Source organism: Puma concolor, chromosome A2 (assembly GCF_028749965.1).
Source record: "Puma concolor isolate L17-30 chromosome A2, mPumCon1.1.hap2, whole genome shotgun sequence".
NCBI lineage: Eukaryota > Metazoa > Chordata > Mammalia > Carnivora > Felidae > Puma > Puma concolor.
Genome location: NC_141668.1, coordinates 145,924,398 through 145,945,378, shown reverse-complemented (window position 1 = coordinate 145,945,378; position 20,981 = coordinate 145,924,398). Strand labels below are relative to the sequence as shown.

At 36.6% G+C, this 20,981-nt stretch overlaps 1 protein-coding gene and 1 pseudogene across 31 annotated transcripts in view; one reads left to right on the top strand and one right to left on the bottom strand.

Annotated features, from left to right (window-relative positions):
* Positions 1-20,981, top strand: part of SLMAP (sarcolemma associated protein) — a 150,368-nt gene that overhangs the window by 39,331 nt on the left and 90,056 nt on the right. The window lies entirely within an intron of this gene.
* Positions 402-1,196, bottom strand: LOC112852746 (pyruvate dehydrogenase E1 component subunit alpha, somatic form, mitochondrial pseudogene; annotated as a pseudogene).

Here is a 20,981-nt window from a genome sequence, read left to right as displayed (position 1 = left end):
TATTTCTTCCTCCATGTTTTTCTGAATGTAAGAATTTGTGAGTTTTTCCTTTAAACATTTTGAGCTAGAGTTTTAAACATTCGTTGGTTTGTTTCAGTTAAAAAAAATCATTTCTTAATATAGAAGAGACTGGTAACATGTCTGCTTCTGTGGAGGGAAATTAGGAAACTGTGGGATGTAGGGAAGACATTGTGCTTTCCACTGCATCACTCAACCTTTGGAACCCATTACATTTTTTTCCCCAAAATTTTAAACCTAATTTTATAGCATAGCATAAACACATTCACAAAGCTTTGTTTGTTTTATGGGTTTTAGCCCTTTTAAAGTTGAGACCACAAAATCTCTTAAAGTTGTCTATGAATGTTTCATTGAAGACATAATGATGAATTTACAGTCTTCCTTTAAATGACCCACTTAAACTTGATTCACTGATTTACACCATAAACTTTAAAAGGTGGATTGTTGGTGTAGATTGATGGCTTAATTCTTCTAAAGTTAGTTCATAATCAACTGCTGCAAACTGGACCATATTCTCAATTTGTTTCTTTACTTCAACATCACTGTCCTTTAATTCTTCAACATTGGCTATATTGCTGTCTATTCTTCTATCTTTGAGAAGCATAATGAGGTCACTCTTCTTGTATTTCTTCTTGTGTATAATAACTGACTCTAGGATCATTCATACTGTGTCCTGGATATTGGTGAGTCGGCAGCTACATCAGCATGACCCCCTTCACAGATCTATGATAGGCAGCTACGATCTTTGTTGCTTCCTGGACACATAGAACATACATTCCATCTGCTCTTAGCCCAGGAATAAAATTTTCTCTCTTGTAGTAATCAGTGCTGGCTGTTGCTCTCTCAGCAGATGCTCCCATTCCACAGCAGTTATTCCCACAGATGAAAATAAAGGTTGATTTCCACAAAACTGTCATATTGTAATTTTCGAATATAAAGTCAAGCAGAACTCATCTTTTCCATTGTATTTACAGGCCAGACCCATACCGGCTCCCAGGGGGACCTGAGCTCTGACAATGTCATTGCCCCAGTAGCTAGCAGTTCTTGGCATACATGTGCATTGATCCTTCTTTGTCTTTAGTACAGCCTTCTCTTTGTTCTGTAAACTCTACAAATTTCTGGGACAGAAGGGCCACAAATAAAGCAAAAGCCCAGTAGGTTGAGATGAGATGATCCATGATATTTATCCAATCTCAAGTTCCGCACAACCTTCTTGACACTTCATGAGCGATAAAAACCATGAATAATATTCTGTTAATGCTCTTGGTGAAGAGTCTGATCATTCTCTACTATTTGAGTCCCTCTTCCCTGATGAGCACTGTTATGATAGGAGGGCCCTCTTCTAATCCATGAAGGTCACATTTCTTAATTTCAAATGTAGCATCATTTGCAAAGTTACAGGATATGTCTCTAAGAAAGCACTCTCCTAGCTGTGATAGTCAGGAAATGGTGGGTATCTTTTTCTTAGAGCATCTTCCTCTTGAGTGCAGGCCCTGGTAATAGCTGCAGTGGTGGTGATGATGTCATTCTCTACACTGGGCCATAGGCCCACAAACATTTTATAAGACTGTATGATATTCATGAATGGGCTGTAATTTTCTTAACCATCCTTCCATTGTTATAGTTACCATTGTTTGGAAACTATTATAAATTTTGCTTTGCTGAATATCTTTATACGTAGATCTATCTTTATTCACATTTTTTTTTTATTCTTTAGGCTGAATTTTCAGAAGTGAATCAAAAGTCACATTTTAAAAGCTCCCTTGGTATACCTTGGTAAACTGCTTTCCAGACAGTTTATTCTCCCATGATCAGCTTGTGAAAATGTTTCTTTTATGTCAGTCTTGGAAGCACGAAATATTTGTTATTTAAAATACTTCCTGCTACTTTTATTATTGACAAATTGAACCCCTTAAATTTTTATATTTCAAGGTCAATATGGGTGTGTGTATATTTATTCTTTTTTTTTAGATTTTTTTAATTTTTTTTTTTTTTTTTTTTTTTTTTGAGAGAGAGCGCGTGCGTGTGAGAGTGAGTTGGGGAGGGGCAGAGAGAGAGGGCGACACAATCTGAAGCAGGCTCCAGGCTCTGGCTTGATGCTGGGCTCAAACTCAGGAACCATGAGATCATGACCTGAGCCGAAGTCAGACACTTAACCAACTGAGCCGCTCAGGCATCCCTGTATTTATTCTTCTTATCCTTCCTCTGTTCAGTGGCTTTTCAAAAACGGTCTTATTAACATATAATTTACACTCCATAAAATATCCCTATTGTACATGTCAGTTGTGTTTACTTGAAGTGAATGATTTTTAGTAAATCTGTAGTTTGTTACCATCACCATAATCCAGCTGTAAAATATTCTCATCACCCAAAAAGTTTCCTTTTGCCCATTTGCATTCAGTCCTTTATCCCACACCCAGCTTTAGGCAACCACGGATCAGCTTTCTGTCTCTGTAAATTCGCATATTCTAGAAATAACAAATAAACAAAATCATATTCAATTCCTTTGTGAATGGCTTCTTTCGCTCAGCATTGTTTTTGAGGTTCATCTATCTTGTAAAATATATCATAGTTCATTTTTATTTATTTAAAAATGTTTATTTTTGAGAAAAGGAGGGCACATGCTCAAGTGAGGGAGGGAGGGGCAGAGAGAGAGAGAGAGAGAGAGAGAGAGAGAGAGAGAGACTGAGAATCCCTAGCCAGGTGTGGCACTCCAACTCAAGAACTGTGAGATCCTAACCTGAGCCGAAATCAAGAATCAGACACTTAACCAACTGAGCAACCCAGACGCTCTTTTATTGCCGATATATCTTATTTGTTCAGTAATTGATAAACATTTGGTTTCCAACTTTTGGTTATTATAAACAAGGAACTATTGCTTCTAGGAACATTTGTGTACATTTCTTTTTGTCTTTGATTTCTCTTGGGTAGATACCTGGGAGTACAGTTGCTTGAAACCCATTAAATTTCTTATCATTACTTAGTCACAAAAATGTTTCTTTAAAAGAATAGATGATAGCACTAGATTTGAGAAGGAACACAGTTCTATGATGTAACAGTTAACGTGGAATGATTAGAGTAGGCAAGTGAAAAGTTCTAACACATGTAGTATGACTAATAATGGAAACCACTTCAGGATTTATTGGTAGATGAGCAACTACCAGAACCTAAAACCAAGTGAAGGCAATTAAAATTAATGGGTATCTAAAAAAACATTGAAAACTTTGGTTCCATGAAAAATGAGAAAAATGGAAATGGGACTTCATTTGCATTTATTTTGACAGAAAAGTGAAAATATGTAACACATAAAATGTCCTTCTTAACATAAAAGAAGGCCATCAAGACTTTTGTAGATAAACAGGCCAAAGATATAAGCAGTCAGTTCATTCAAGATCAATGTATACAGGGGCGCCTGGGTGGCGCAGTCGGTTAAGCGTCCGACTTCAGCCAGGTCACGATCTCGCGGTCCGTGAGTTCGAGCCCCGCGTCAGGCTCTGGGCTGATGGCTCGGAGCCTGGAGCCTGTTTCCAATTCTGTGTCTTCCTCTCTCTGTGCCCCTTCCCCGTTCATGCTCTGTCTCTCTCTGTCCCAAAAATAAAAATTAAAAAAAAAAAAAAAAAAAAAAAAAAAAAGATCAATGTATACAGCAAGTAAACATTCCTTCTTGCTAGTGATCGCAGAAATAAATATTTAACAAGTTGGTTATATTAAATTAGCAAAATTGATAGCGCTGGATAGAAAGATTGTGTTAGTGATGTTGCTTTGTATGTTGATCTAGTTCATGTACAAAGCAATGTGGCAAAGCCTGTCCAGATCCTTGGAATAGTAGATTCGGAAGTAACTTTTATTTTAGCTTTCTTGAATGTAATTTAAAAAATTTTAATAGTAAATTATTAAGGGAGGGAATACATCAGAAGATAAGAAAACAGTACAGATTTTCCCCATGTGCTGAAGGTGAGTCTGGTTGTGCTATCTTCTCCACTCTGTCTCTGTGACTCATTCAAACTCTGGAGGCACTAACTCAATGCAGCTTTTTTTCTTTCCAGCCAGAGAACACATGTTTATTCTTCTGTAGCCTGAATCCTGCTTTTTACAGCTTTGGCTAAATCCTGGATCCAGTTGTTCTTTAATCCAATGACTCACACCTTAGGAGTTACCCATCCCACTCCACGAAAATGCTATTAACTTTCTCATTTGGAATAAATAATTCTGTCATATTCTGTCTACAATTTATATCAGTAAATTTGCTTTAGACACTCACAGGAAAATATGCTTCCTATTGATTTTTTTTTTTTAAAGTTCTTTGTGGAGTTCTTCTGTATGGGTGGGACCAAACACTTGTGTCACTCCCAGTTAGTACACTTACAGTACAGTCATCCAACAGTAAGTGATTTTTTAGTTTGACAAATTGTCTGCCAAAAAGTGATAAAGTAGAACATTCATTGAATCAAGAAATGGAACTTGATCCTTGCTTTATTTATTTTCCCCCTGCGCCTTTCAAGTTATCTTTTTTCTTCTAACTTCAGAAATTCTTTCCGTTTCTGATAAATTTTTATTGGATTGATATTTCCCCCTAATTACTAACATTACGGATTTTTACATTATCATACTTGTTATACAAGGCTGTAAGATTTTAATTGTTAGTTGAGCTTATGTGAAGTCATAGGTAATGTGTAACAAGAAGTTAGGAATGGTAAAAGGCAAAAAAATTCTTATTAATTTTATTATGCTTGCCAGCAACTTTTGGTTTATTAAGAATTATATTATCAATTTCCTTTACATAGAGCAACCATAAATACTCTTCTACTAAAACTGTAAATAATCTTTTCCTATAGGTAGTAGTGTAACTGTATCTGGTCCCTTTAGGTATTTCTACTCAAATTGGCTTAACTACTTAAGGATCTCAGGAAGGGATGGCACTGTAGGTCCTATTAGTTTTTGATTAATTAATGCAACAGAATCGGAAAGTCCAGTCAGTTAGGTGACTTGACTTATCTTGAGCTCTGATTTCTGCCAGCTTATTCAGATCACTTACGGTGTGTCTTTTTTACACTGGGAGAGGTATTGTTAGCCCTTGGCCATTTCCCTGGCATCTTGGATGTTTCTTTTCCTGATTTTCATATACCTGACTATCCTATATGGTGTCCCTTCAAGCATTTTCTCCATTAATTTCTCCTTAAATGCTAGTGTTTCTAAAAGTTCAGTCATTGTTTTCCCTGTGATTGTTACTTTTGGATCATTTCATACATCACAATATTAGTAACCACTCAAATGCTGATACCTTTCAGATATCTTGAGCCCTAAGTTCCAAGTTTTCTGTCCTCTGCCTGCTGACATTTACTCACTTGGATGTCCTATAGAGACTCCAAAAGCAATATACTCCAAACTGAAATGAATCATTCACTCACCACCCCCCTCCAATATTTCCAAATATAGATAATGGCATTATCATCCAGTAGCCCACGCTGGAAACTGCTTTCTTCAACACTGAACACATAGGATCAATCACTAAACCCCTTTCACTACTAACTAAGATCCTAGTTTAGAATCTTATTATTTCTTTATTTTAGTACCCTCATAACTGGTCTTTCTGCCTTCAATCTGGTACGCCTCAAACAATGTCAGTTTGATCTCAGTACTTTCCTCCTAAACCCTGTAGTGGCAAGTACCCTGTCATCTATATGATAAAGGTTGTACTGCTTGATATGTCTTAAAAGGCTTGGTGACTTCTTACTTCTTGAGCCTCAGTGCTATACTTCACATGCCAGACCTTCTCCTCAGTCTCCCCCTACTGCCGCCCCCCATGTTGTTTCTTACCTCTGTTTGCTCATTCTGTTTAAATCCCTTCTCCACTCATCTTGACTCTTACTCAGCCTTCATGATTCAGCATAGACAGTTCCTTTAAGAAGTCATTTTTGAATCTTCAGGGTGCCCTTCTAAGTGCCTTCTTCTCTACTGGATTATTCTTATTCGTATATAAAAATGTTTTTTCTTTTATTTATTTATTTTTTTTTTAAATTTTTTTTTTCAACGTTTATTTATTTTTGGGACAGAGAGAGACAGAGCATGAACGGGGGAGGGGCAGAGAGAGAGGGAGACACAGAATCGGAAACAGGCTCCAGGCTCTGAGCCATCAGCCCAGAGCCTGACGCGGGGCTCGAACTCACGGACCGCGAGATCGTGACCTGGCTGAAGTCGGACGCCCAACCGACTGCGCCACCCAGGCGCCCCTAAAAATGTTTTTTCTTTTAAAAAAACTATCTTGACTTCACTTTCCCTTCCAGCTATTGCTCATCTTTTTTGATAGAAATTTTTTTTTATTGAGGTATAAGTGATATACAACATTATATGAGTTTGATATATAATGTTGGTATACAACATAATGATCCACTATTTGTATATACTGTAAGATGATCATCATAAGTCTAGTTAACATCCATCACCATACATAGTTACAGAATTTTTTTCTTCTGTTGAGAACTTTTAAGGTCTACTCTTATAGCAACTTTCATATATGCAGTACAGTAATATAAACTATAGTCACCATGCTATACATTATATCCCTGTACTGTAACTAGAATTTTGTACCTTTTGACACCCTTCACCCATTTCTTCTTACCCTCACCCCCTGCCTTTAGCAACTACCAGTCTGTTCTCTGTATTTATGAGCTTGTTTTTTTGTTTATTTTTAGATCCCACATGTAAGTGAAATCATACAGTATTTGCCTTTCTCTCTCTCAATTTCAGTTAGCATAATGCCCTCAAGGTCAATCTATGTTGTCACAAATGGCAAGATTTCATTTTTTTAATGGCTAAATAATATTCCATGGGGTGTGTGTATGTGTGTGTGTGTGTGTGTGTGTGTGTGTGTGTGTGTGTGTGTGTGTATTTATCCATTCATCCATCAGCAAACACTTAGGTTGTCTCCATACCTTGGCTATTGTAAATAATGCTGCAGTAAACATGAGGGTGCATATATCTTCTTGAGTTAATATTTTCATTTTCCTCAGGTAGATACTCAGAAGTGGAATTGCTAGATCTTATGATAGTTGTATTTTTTTTAACCTCCATACCATTTTATGTAGTGGCTGAACCCATTCACATTCCCACCAACAGTGTACAAAGAGTCTGTTTACTTGACATCGTTGCCAACACTTGTTATTTCTTATCTTTTTGGTAATAGTCATTCCACCAGGTGTGAGGTGATATCTCATTGTGGCTTTGATTTATATTTCCTTCATGATTAATGATGTTGAACATTTTCTCATGTACCTGTTAGACATCTGTATGTCTTCTTTGGAAAAGTGTCTATTGTGATCCTCTGCCCATTTTTAAATCAGATTGGTTTTTTGTTTTTGTTTTTGTCTTGTGTTGGATGAGTTCTTTATGTATTTTGGATATTTACCCCTTAATAGATTAATGATTTGCAGGTGTTTTCTCTCATTCAGTAGGTTGATGGTTTTCTTGGCTGTGCATGCACATTTCTTTGCTTCCCTTTAGAGCAAAACTTCTTAAAAGATTTGTCTATAGGTGTGGTTTCTCATTCCTCTTCATTCATTTTCTCTTGAATCATTCCAGTCAAGCTTTCATTTGGTGCTTTATCTATACAGTTCTTGTCAAGGCCATCAGTGGCTTCCAGGTTGCTTTTCCAGTGGTCAATTTTTGTTTTTTATCTTACTTGATTTTTCAGCATCATTGGACGTAGTTGATTTCTCCCATATTCTTGGAAAACATCATTCCCGTAACTTTTGGGACATATCACTTTCCCTTGGTTCTTCTCATACTTCACTGGCCACATTTAAAATTTTTTTGCTGGTCTTTTTCTCCCTGACCTGTAAATTTTGGACTGCTCCAAGGCTCTGTCCTTGGTCTTCCTGTCTGTCTGTACTTGCTGTCTTGGTGATTTCATCCCATCTCTTGACTTCACATTCTTTGTATGTGGTTTGTGACAACCAAATTTTTATGTCAAGCCCAGACTTCTTTCCTGAACTCTGAGTTCTTACCCAACTGCTTTTTTGACATTTCCACATGATGTCTAACAGCTCCCTCAAATTTAATATGTCCAAAGCCAAACCCCTCCCTCAACCTCAATAAAAGATTAAAAAAAAAAAAACCAAAACAAAACCTTATCTCCTTTAACCCTCCCAGCTCACACAGACACAATTACATCCTTCTAAATTGCTTAGGTTAAAAACTTTGGTATTGTTCTTGACTCCTTTCTTTCATGTTGATTCATACAGATTCATACATCCAATCTGTCAGGAAATCTTGTGTTGTATAAATTACATTTCCTGTGTGTGCTGTGTTGTGTAAAGGTTAATCTTATGCTTTTTCAGTTTTACAACTGTTTTAAGGGCAAGAATCCTGAAGACCGTAGTTATACCAAATCTCTTAGTTTGAATTACCTCAGGTAAAGAATTCTGGTGGGTTGTTGAAGCTATTCCGTTCAGAATTGAATCTTGTAATCTGAAAGAACAAAAAGGAAGTGAGCTGTGAAAACTCTTAAGTACAGTTCAAAAGTCAGTGATTTTACATCTGAAGTCTGTTGTTCACATGTGCAAGATGATGACTAGCCCTTTTGAATTTATTGGACTTCTTTCCTCTTTGATTTCCCTTGATGTTTACCTCTTTTTTTCCTAGCAGATTCTGCTTTTGTATGTCATGCAGTTCAGTGTGTATCCCTCTTTTGCTTTTTTTTCTTTTTTTGTCTCTTTTTAAAAAAAAATTTTTTTTTTTTAACATTTATTTATTTTTGAGACAGAGAGAGACAGAGCATGAACGGGGGAGGGTCAGAGAGAGGGAGACACAGAATCTGAAACAGGCTCTGGGCTCTGTGCTGGCAGAGCCCGACGCGGGGCTCGAACTCACGGACCGCGAGATCATGACCTGAGCTGAAGTCGGCCGCTTAACCGACTGAGCCACCCAGGTGCCCATTTTGCTTTTTTTTCTTTTTATCTTCCTTTCGCTCTCTTCCTCTAAATTTTTAAAAAATATTTACTTATTTTGAGAGAGAGAGAGAGACAGAGTGCGAGCAGGGGAGAGGCAGAGAAAGGGGAGAGGCAGAGCCCAATGTGGGGCTCGAACTCACGAACCATGAGATCATGACCTGAGCCGAAGTCGGACCTTAACCAATTGAGCCATCCAGGTGCCCCTTGCTCTCTTCCTCTAAATGACCAGAATGTGGAATTGAAGATTTGCTAGGCTTATTGAATAAAATATTCTCTTTTAATTTTAAAGTATTTAAGATTTCTTTTTTTTTTAAATGTTTATTTTTGAGAGAGAGCATGCTAGTGTGAGCAGGGAGAGAGACAGAGAGAGACAGAGAGAGAGACAGACCCAAGTAGGCTCCACACTTGTCAGCACAGAGCCCAATGTGCACGGCCCCATCCCATGTCCATGAGATCATGACCTGAGCCGAAATCAAGAGTTGGTTCGAGCCACCCAGGCACCCTGATTTAAGATATTTTTTGGTGGAGATAAGCACGGTGAACATTTTGTATACATTCTTTCAGATTTTTGTTTTCTAATGGTATATTAGCATATATACCATTCTTTCTGTGAAAAGGGACTACTGTATATCTTGATATATTTTAATTTCAGTACCAATAACTCTACCTCATTATTTTTTATGATTGTGATATTGTGATTGTGATGTCTGATATATCATCAGATGCATGTATGTAGTTTGGTTTGGCATTATCTGTCTCCAGTTTTTAACTTCTGTTAGCCTTGCTTAGTGAACATGCTTATGCATTTGCCATTGCACATGTGTGTGAATATTTCAGTGTTTCTATAGGTTAGATTTCTGGATGTGGAATTAGTCAAAGAGTATAAGCATTAAAAATCTTTGTGGTGCCTGGGTGGCTCAGTCAGTTAAGCCTCTGACTCTTGATTTCAGCTCAGGTCATGATTTCATGGTTGGTGAGATTGAGCCCTGTGTCAGGCTCTGTATTGACAGCAGGAAGCCTGCTTGGGATTCTCTCTCTCCCCCCACCCCTTCTCTCCCACTCCCCTGCTCACGCACGCACATACTTTGTCCCCCTGTCTCTCTCTCAAAAATAAACAACCATTAAAAAAAAAAGCCTCATAGGTATTGCTGAATCATTTTCCAAAAAGGTTGTAGCACTTTATATTCTCATCCCCAGTATATGAGAGTGCAATTTCTCCACATTCTTGCCAGAACCAGGTATCAAACTATTTTTAATTTTTGTCAAACTGATATTGACCACTTTGCTAATTGCCCATCTTCCTGAGCTTTTAGGTCTCTTGAGAGTTTCAGAATTAGATGCTTATTTACTCCTTCACATACATTTCACTCTCTTTCCCTTTAAACAGAAAATTCAAATAGTATAGGAGGGTGTAATGCAGTAAACTCTGTCTCTGCCCTGATAGTTTAAAGGGTGTCCAAGTGGCATTTTGAGTTTTGAACTGAGTGAGTTATGGCCTTCTGTTTGCATTATTCTCTTGACTGGGTTTCCAGACCTGTCACTCAGGGCCAGGAGTATAGTAGGACTCTTGTTTAGAAATGGAATTATGACATCACTGAATATCTCATGGCTTAGTTTATTCATAAGTTGGTTCATAATGTTAAATGAACTGTAGATTGCTAATCTATGTAATACTTTCTAAGTGTATTTATGTATACTTGAGAGCAGTACTTTCCTTTTGATTTAACTTTGATTTGGGAATCCCTGGTCCATATTGTGGATATGTATTTTATATTTTTCATGAAAAGTTTTTAGTTGTGCTGTGAGACAAAGGTTTAGCTGCTTTTGTTCTGTGCACAGGTTGTGGTTATTTATGGTAATATTCACGTGTATTGGGGGCGGTGACATACTATTTTTAACACCGTGTTAGAGTTCAGCTGTTACTGATCTATTTATATCTCTATCAGCTGTTTACTATTTAATTAATCAGCAGAGGGCTTTATTTTTAAGAACTTTAACCAATAAAGGAAAATCTTGTGTCAGTTCCTTTGAAGAAAGTCAGTGATTACATATTTATGCATATTCTATGGATTTAATAATAGCTTCCATTTTTTTATTTATAACTTGAAAGAATTTAATGTGGTATATTATTCTATAAGTATCAGAACTGATCTAGCTGGTTGACAATGTTTTACATATATCTGTGTGTATATGTATGTAGATATATGCTGCCATTTGTTTAGTATGTACAAATATTTTGCTTAGTACTTTACATGCTTAGCATAATTTAACCTTTACAACAAACACTCTGAGCTAGGTACTGATATTATTCTCAATTTATAAATAGCAATTTATAAGTATCTTTATAACTAAAGGGTGGCTCAAAGAGGTTAAGTAACACTAAGTAATACTCAAGGTCACACAGTAAGGTAGAAGGTGATAGAGCTGGAATTCAAACCTTAATGTATACTCTGTTTTATATAGCATGTTGTTATTTGGATGTAATACAGTTTGGCCTATCCTATGTTAAAACGAAACTTTTAGTTTCCATTGTAGAGTATGAATCATTTATATTTTGTTGTACGTTTAAAAAAATCATTTGTGACTTGTGCCTATTGGAACTTCCTAAGAGGCAATGAATGTCATAGATTAGAAAAGATAGAATAATAGTGCTGTTCCAAGCATGTTTTGGACATCAAGGTTTGGGACTTAACTTAGAATAAAGCCTTGAGTCTCTGATTTAGGTGTTTACTTAGTGAGAAATGTTATCTGAGAAATAAATCTTAACTTGTTAAAGTGTTTAAACTGGGCTTCGGAAAGAAAAGAATGCTTTTAACAAGTAAAGAGTGTGGGTGGGTGGAAGCAAGGGTCCAAGAACAGCATAACCAAACACATGGATGCCTGGGGCTTATGTAGGGAATTGCTAGTAAAGCAAGGCTGGGATGGATGATAGTTTTTAGGAAAAATGGTAAATCAGGTTAGGGTGATTGGTGTCATTTTTAAAGTTATCACAGCTCTTGGATTTGATTTTTGAAGACAATAGAGGGACAAAAGCCCTTTTATAAAGGTAGACAAAGTGATCAAGTTTGCATTTTTAGGAAATAACTTTAGCATCAGTGTGAAGGGTGGAGAGTATGGAATCATAGTCCTCATCTTGACAACGATTATGGACCTGGGTTAGAAGGACGGTAATGGGAAGGGAAAGGCAGGGTGGAATTGAGAGATTGTTCTGAATCTGAATCATAATTCATAGGAATTGGTGACCTAATGGATGTCTTATGGGGTTATTGGTATTACTTATTACTAATAGTATTTATTATTACTACTGTTTTGCATTTGCTCTAAGTGGCTTCTCATAGTCATATTTATTGTATTATTAGTAGGCTGATGGTTGAATTCTTGACCAGAGGTGTTCAGGAAATGGTGGGGGAATGATGCGTTATAAATGTTACACTCAATGAAATATTTATTTAAAATCCTATTTGGGGGGGTGCCTGGATTGCTCAGTTGGTTAAATGTCTAACTCTTGATTTCAGCTCAAGTCATGATCTCACAGTCTGAGATTGAGCCCCATGTTGGGCTCTGTGTTGGGCATGGAGCCTGTTTAAGATTCTCTCCCTCTCTCTCTCAAAAATGAAGTGAAATGAAATGAAATAAAATAAAATAAAATAAAATACTCTTTGGTTTATTTAGCAGACATTTTGTTAATGTCTAGGGATATCACTGACAAAAAGGGATGCCACTGATCCTGATCTTCATGGAATTTGCCATAGTGATGAAGAGTCTAATAGATCTTGTTTGCTGTTCTTACTTTTCTATGTAATCTTTGGGTATATGATTTAACTCCTAATCCTGTCTGATCATGTGGGATAACTGCTTATATAATAGTATTCTGAAGTTTAGATGAGGTAATGTGTGTAAAGTGCCCAGCAAAGTCCCTGGCATAAGCAAATATTTGTTCTCTTTTAATCTGCCATGGGTACGTAAACTAGGAAACACAAATTTATTAGGATTATTCCTCAAGTAGATGGCAGTAGGTAGCAAACGCATTTTTGAAAGAGATTTTTTAAGTTTATCTTTCATGATGATTTGGCATCATAAAACCTGACTGCTGTTCTATTTTCTCCATTGTGAGTATAGATAGGTCACTTGGCTTGTGTGTCAGCCTCAATTTGCTGATGTATATGATCAAAATCATTCTTATTTCACAGGGTGATTGGGAGAAATATTAGAGATAGTGGCTATGAAATTGCCAGACAAACCTAAGTACATAGCTGAATGGTTGAGGTCAAAGAGTTTAAAATGCTTATGCTCATTGACCTCAGCCATTCAGCTATGTACTCACACATTCATCTCTGTACAATTACTAGCTTGGGAGGCCCTTTGGCAAGTTACTTATTTTTAGTCCTCATTTATCTGTAGTATAGGGATAATAAAACATCTATCTCTATAAGATTAGTATGAAGATTAAGTAAAAGAATGCACAGAAAGTAGTTTAAGCGCATGGTAGGCACTCAAAAACTTGTGATTATTATGTATTATGTGGTATGCTTTTGACATTATTGAACAGTGAACTCTTCTTGGTTTGGCTTTGCTCTGTAGGTGAAATTTCTATGTAGCTTAATTCTGAATATAAGCCATGTTACCTTTCATGGTAGTGAAGGAAAACTGATGATCCTTTTCAAAGGAAACTTCACTTTGGTCCTAAAAGTTTCCTAGGGAAAAATATTTTAGGCATTGTGTTTAAGTCATAAATGGAGGTAGAATTGATAATAAATTTCAGTTGAAAATAAAAAAAAGAATAGCTCTTATCTGGGGGTATTACTTACCCATCCTTAGGAGCTTGGATATCATGAGGGATTTTGGGGGGTAGATGGCGTTTGAACATCTGAGTCATGTGGCAGCAAACGGGAGCCTCTGCATTATACTCAGTCTTGAGGGGTTTATTTTCTTTAGTTCCAACATCATTTCCTATCTCAGTCAAAAAGATTGTTTCATAAGTTGCTTTGTTTATTTCTATTTATTCACGTAATAACCAAAGCACTCAGTTGCAAATGTGTGAATTGTCAAAACCTTGAGGAGATAAATCTCTTGAAGAATTAACTGTCACTAAAAATGAAGAGACATGAGTAAAGACCAAGATGTTTTAAAATTAAAATTACATGCCTGGGCACCTGGCTGGCTCAGTTGGTGGAGCATGTGACTCTTGATTTAGGGTTGTGAGTTTGGGCCCCACATTGGGTGTAGAGATTATTACTTAAAAATAATGTCTTAAGGGGCACCTGGGTGGCTCAGTTGGTTAAGCGTCCGACTTCAGCTCAGGTCATGATCTCGCGGTCCGTGAGTTCGAGCCCCGCGTCAGGCTCTGGGCTGATGGCTCAGAGCCTGGAGCCTGCTTCCGATTCTGTGTCTCCCTCTCTCTCTGCCCCTCCCCTGTTCGTGTTCTGTCTCTCTCTGTCTCAAAAATAAATAAACGTTAAAAAAATTTTAAATAAATAAATAAATAAATAAAAATAATGTCTTAAAAAAGTAAGATTATATGCCAGCCTGAGTGGTTGTGCCTAACGGATGGAAAAGGCCATTGTGGTTATTTTCATTACCTTATTAAGCATTTAAAAAGCTATGAATGTTCTTTTGGGAGTAGATGTACTATTTGTATCTTTTAACATTTCCATTGAATTTGTTTGCCAAATAAAGTTTTATGTGTGGGTAGTTTTTTTTCTTTTTTCTTTCTAAGTAAGATCTAGATTCCTATATTTTGCCAATTTTGCTAGTCTTTAATGGAAACTTTTTTTTTAGTATCTCCCTCTCCCCCATCTCTTAGTGACTATCTAAATGAATATCAGCTGTCCTTAGATTGAGCCTGTTGTATGCATTATTAAATAATATGTAAGACTACATCCTTTAAATGTAGTACCTTGTTCAGTATTTCCCACAAATGTGATCACAGTGATTTACTTTTGTGGAAAATGAGGCTATTATTCTATGGATGAGGTTTTTAACTATCAGAGATACAGAGTGGAAGTGCAATTACTTTGTTGCTTCAGCTGATCTCAGGATGGTTTAAGGTAACATTTTAATATCACAATATCCCCTTGTTCTATCTCTACTATGCTAAAATACACGATACTTTTTATAAATACCTATTTTGAATATTGAAATAAAATATTTGACATTCTTTGAGGTAATTAGAGATTTCTTGGCATCTAAAAAATTGAGTTGGGGGTCAGTATCTGTTCTTTAATACCAATTACCTAAAGAGGAGCCTCAAAGTCAAAGTTGAATGCCTCTTGCTGTGATTAACACACCATGAGAGGAGAAAATAATTAGTATTTGCTTGTCAACCTGTTTTAGGATGTGGGAAATTGGTTATTAATCTCCAAATTAGAATTTGGTGTAGGCTTTCAATAGCCTCACCTCAGAACTAATGTTCTGATGATATATTTATTTTATATCTTGCTGAGCTTCAGTAATCTAATTTACTTTGCGTGAATTCTCAGTGAAGGATTGTCACAATTTGCATATTTCAGAAGGATGTGCTCATTGTAGCTTAATTTTGTATGTTTTGTATTGTTCTCATTAAATTTTAAAAATTTCTCCTTCCCACCTTCTCTGTGTCTGTTCTTCATAATCTTATCTCTGTTCCTATGTAGAGAGATAGAAGAAATACGTTTTCTTTCTCTTTGTGAGCCGTCTCTATAAGAAGAAATTATTGTACAATGAGTGTGTCTGGAATATCACTTGGAGATGGGAAAAATCTTGGCAAATTCATAACATTTGCAAGATCTTTGGGTGGACAGGTTCATTCTAGTTTATGTGTGAGATTTCATTTTGGTGAAGAACATTTTGCCACTTTTCCATGTGTTTTCCTATAGCATATGAATGGAACTTTGTATTTCCCCCTCCAGTGGCACAGCTTAAAAATTTCAGCCTCTGAAACATGTGGTTCTTTGCTAGTCAGGAAGCCAAGAATGTTATAGAAACAAAAAATATATAAATATATAAACAAACAAATTCATATATAACAGACATGATGTATTCTAAGAAATAACTAAATTATTGGTGGCAAAAAATGTATAAGTCATGGGTCTCCCTATTTCTAGTTACACCCACTGCAAATCATCCTACACACAGCTGCTAGATTATCAGAGCTGTTAGAATAATCTCCCTAAAACAATATTTGCATCAAATCCTTTAGTAGTGGTTTCTCTTAAGAAGTCTCAACTCCTTAGTATAGTGTGCAAGACCCTCTCTTACAGCTTCACTTTCTCTTGCATTTCCCCACTTCTTCCTTTGGCTTTGGTTACCCTCTGGGGCTGGGCATTAATTATACATAAGTGTATTGCAATACCTGTTCCTTTTCCACCTCCTCCTTCGCCTTGCCTTTCATTCAGATCACCACCCTCACTTGTAAATGCCTCCTTAGCAACTGACTGTTCCTAACTATACTTCTTAGCAGCCTCTCCGGATTTTGGTACTTAATTCATACTCTGTTAACTTATTCTCAGTGTAGAGGTGGTTGCATTTGGTTTTATAGATGTGCAGTTTCTCCAAGACAGGTGCCAAGTAAATGATGTGCTTTAATTGTGGAGTTAGAGTTAAAATTGACCCTTACTATTCTGATTGCTTCGGGAAAACTTCATAAACAAAGTGGGATTTCATAAGTTTGTACTCAAAGACCAGAGAGTGTGTATCTAAGTAGGAGAGGAGGAAGACAGTGTGGAGGTTTTAAAGGAATAATGTCAAATCTGTGATAGCTGTGAGACCATGGCAATCTACTTAATATACCTGAGCCTCAGTTTTTTAATCTATAAAATGGAAATGGTAATATCTACTTGGTAGGATTGTTGTGAGGATCAGAAGTACCTGCACATAGCAATTAGTCAATAGATGGTAGCTATTTTTATAGGTTGGGATTTGTTTGATTTGGCCCAAGAAAAGATTTGTAGGTTGAAATAGAACTAATGGGAATGATGTCATGGAAAATGGCAGAGAAGGAAGCTCCAAAGATTGGTTCCTTCACCAAGACAGCTATTAAGCTAGCATGAACTCTCTGAAGCAATTGTTTTGAAATTTAGTCATACACTTGCAGCATCCAGTGGCGTGCTTAATGAAGAAAGAAGCTGGTAAATTTCTGAGAATTTTGGGTTTTACACAGTGACTACCATTTTCTTTTTTTTCTTTAAAAAATTTTTAAAAAATGTTTATTTATTATTGAGAGACAGAGTATGAGTGTGGGAGGGGCAGAGAGAGAGAGAGAGGGAGACACAGAATCCGAAGTAGGCTCCAGGCTCGAAGCTGTCAGCACAGAGCCCGACGCAGGGCCCAAACTCATGGACCACGAGATCATGACCTGAGCCGAAGTGGGACAGTCAACCAACTGAGTCACCCAGGCACCCCCAGTGACTACAATTTTCTATCCCTCAGCCCTGTGACAGTCAGCTGTGGGTATGGTAGCCCATGGTTCCTGATGTGACTTGCTTGGCCTTCAAAAATTGTGGTTTTATGTTTTGACTGCTGCTTTTGATTGCTGAGGGACCAGCACAGAGACTGACCATTGTTTCAAACCCCATAGGCTAATGTGACTTCTCTGGCATCGTCCAAAGAAATTTAAAGAGACAAAATACCTCTACCCCATTTTTCTGATTGGATCCTGGCATTTAAAGAAATTTCTGTCAGGACCCTGGCTGACCACAGAAATAATAGATCAGAGACTTCAGTGACAACACACAACAAGGAATATAGTCTTTGCCAAAAAAAAAAAAAAAAGCTTGGAAAAGTCACTAAACCAGCAACTGTATCCTTCATCTAGTAACAACAGCAATTTGTAGAAAGAGGAGAGAACCTAATTTCTAGAATTACCACGTTACAAGATTCAAGGTATCCAGTTTTCAACAAAAATACAGAACATACAAAGACAGAAATTGTGGCCCTTAATAGGAAAAAGAAATCCCTGAAGAAGCTCAAACATTGGACTTAAGAGACAAAGACTGTAACTATTTTAACATTCTCAGAATGCTGAAGGAAAACATAGACAAAGAACTAAAGAAAATGAGGGGAACAATGTGTAAACACATGGAGACTATCAATGAGAGAAAGTAGAAAAAGTAAAATAGCTGAAATAAAAATCAGTGGAAGGTTTAGTAGCATATTTGAGCAGGCAAAGAAGGAATCAAAAAACTTAAAGATATGGTGATTGAAATACCCTGTCTGAGAACCAGAAAGAAATAGATGAAGAAAAATGAATAGTACCTAAGGGACATCATCAAGTGTATCAACATGCACATTATGGAAATCCCAGAAGGCAAAGAGATGGGAGAGAAAAGAACAGGAAAAAAAAAAAAAATTGAAGAAATAATGGATGAAAAGAATTTAATGGTTTTAGCTCTTATATTTAGGTCTTTGATCCATTTTGAGTTAATTTTTGTATATGGGATAAATTAACTTTATTTTTTTGCATGTGGTTATCCAGTTGTCTGAGGTCCATTTATTGAAGAGACTATTATTTTCCTATTGGATGGTCTTGGCACCTTTGTTGAAATTCATTTGGTTATCGATGTACAGTTTTATTTCTGGACTCTTAATTTTACTTTAAGTATGTCTGTACTTAGGCCTGTACCACACTGTTTTGATTACTGTAGTTTTGTAGTAAGTTTTGAATTCAGGAAGTGTGAATCTTCCAACTTTGTTCTTCTTTTTCAAGATTGTTTTGCCTATTTAGGGTCCCTTGCAGTTCCATATGAATTTGAAGATTGACTTTTCCATTTTTGCAGAAAAGGCTGTTTGAATTTTGATAGGGATTGTATTGAATCTGTAGATCACTTTGGTTAATGTTGACACCTTAACAATATTAAGTCTTTCAGTCCACAAATACGGGATGCCTTTCTGTTTCTTTAATATTTTGTAGTTTTCAACGTATAAGTCTTTTACCTCTTGGTTAAATTTATTCCCAGTTATTTTATTTAGGTGCCATTATAAATGAAATTGCCTTCTTAATTTCTTTTTTGCATTGTTCATTGCTGATGTGTAGAAACAACTGATTTTTGTGTGTTTATCTTGTGAGCTGCAACTTTGCTGAATTTGTTTATTAGCTCCAGTAACTTTCTTGTGGGTCCTATGGGATTTTCCATATATAGAATCATGCCATCTGTGAATAGACATAGTTTACTTTTTCCTTTCCAATTTGGAGGCCGTTTGTTTCTTTTTCTTGTGTCTAGCTAGAACTTCCAGTGCAACATTGCATAGCAGTGGTGAAAGCAGGCTTCCTTTTCATGTTCCTGATCTTAGGAAGAAAGCTTTCACTCTTTCACCATTGAGTATTATGTTAGTTGTGGGATTTTCATGAATGTCCTTTATCATGTTGAAGAAATTCCTTTCTAATCCTAGCTTTTTTTTTTTTTTTAAATCATGAAAGGGTATTGGTTTTTGTCATGTGCCTTTTCCGCATCAATTGAGATGATTGTGTGGGTTTTTTTTTTTTCTTTCTGTCAATACGGTATGTTACATTGATTGACTTTCTTATATTGAACCACTTGGGATAAATCCCACTTTTTCAGCCAGCCTCTGCTTTTCCAGCTTGGGTGAATTGCAAGTTAGGCTGAATAGAGGTGAGGGCCTTGCATCAGTCCTTTAGGTAGCCCCAGACAGGTTAGAACAGATAGACAAAATAATTTGTGATTTAAGTCTACTCTGCTGTCTCTGGAACCAGGTACCAGGGTCCCACACTAGAAATGCGGGTTGATCTCTTCAAGATTTCTGTTGTACTGGGGAAGGGTATGGGACAAGAGTAAGTAATGCCACAAAGATGTCCTACCATTTTTAAGTTGCCTTTTTCTTGATTCAGTGTTCACTTAGTTGCTGTAAGACTATTTTCCAGAATTCTAATTCTAAAAAAGTTGGTTTTGACAGTTTCTACTTGTTTTTCAGTGTTTTTGAAGTGGGATGGGAGCGTGGAACTGCCTACTTTGCTGTTTTGCTGATGTAGCTTTCTTCATTTTTTTTTTTATTTTAAAAAATGTCCTTCTTTTCATCTTTTATTTTTCTTAATGGATTATTTGTTACATTTAGTCACTTGTGTCCTTCTAATTTTGTATTCATTTCAGAATGATTCTTTTTCTCTTATTTTTTGAGTTCTTTCACCTTTTCTGGAGTTTTGTAATTGTGATTTGTATTTCTTTTTCATGTTTTGAATTATTAATGTCTCTTAGCTTGCTTTGAAATTGTATAATTTTGATCTCAAGGTCTGTTTTTCATCATCTGTAGGGATGTTATTCTGTTCTTTAGCCTCATTTTTCTTAAAATAACTGTATGGGATGGGGCTTTGATATTTTTCTGTTGCTCATTTTTATGTGAAATTTGTATTCCTGAACTTTAAGAAGGGAGTCATGGTTCAGGAGAACTTTTCTAATGTCACAGAGCTCCCTCTCCTGTTGTTTTTGTAAAATGCTCAAAAATACGGTGGCTCCTTTTCCCTTCTCCAGTTTTATTTGGATCTTTTCTTTCCTTGTCTCTCTTGTCCCTACCTTGCTCAATTTTGGTTTCAACCCAGCAACTTTCCTTATTATAGAACCCTGCCTTGGAAAGCAGTTTTGGTTGGTAGGTTGATTTTAAGAATTTATATGACTCAGGCTGCTCTAGCCTTTTTCAGAACTTAAGTCATGCTCACTTGTTATTGGATTGGGCTAAACCTTTTCCAATTTCAGCTTCTCCTCTCAAATTGCCATCACACTGTCCAGTGAATACCTACTGACTATTTAGATGTTCTCAAATCCCTCAAATGCGCCATTGCTTCCTTATGCATCCTTTTGAACAGATGCAGATTTCATGTATGTCTGCTGGCTGTTGATGTTTTCCTCACTCATTTTTATTTTGAGGTTTGTGTGGATACCTTGCCACCTACTTTTTTTTTTTTTAACAATTTCCTTAAAACTTTTTTTAACATTCATTTTTGAAAGAGAAAGAGAGAGAGAGGGAGGGAGGGGCAGAGAGAGAGGGAGACACAGAATCCGAAGCAGGCTCCAGGCTCCAAGCTGTCAG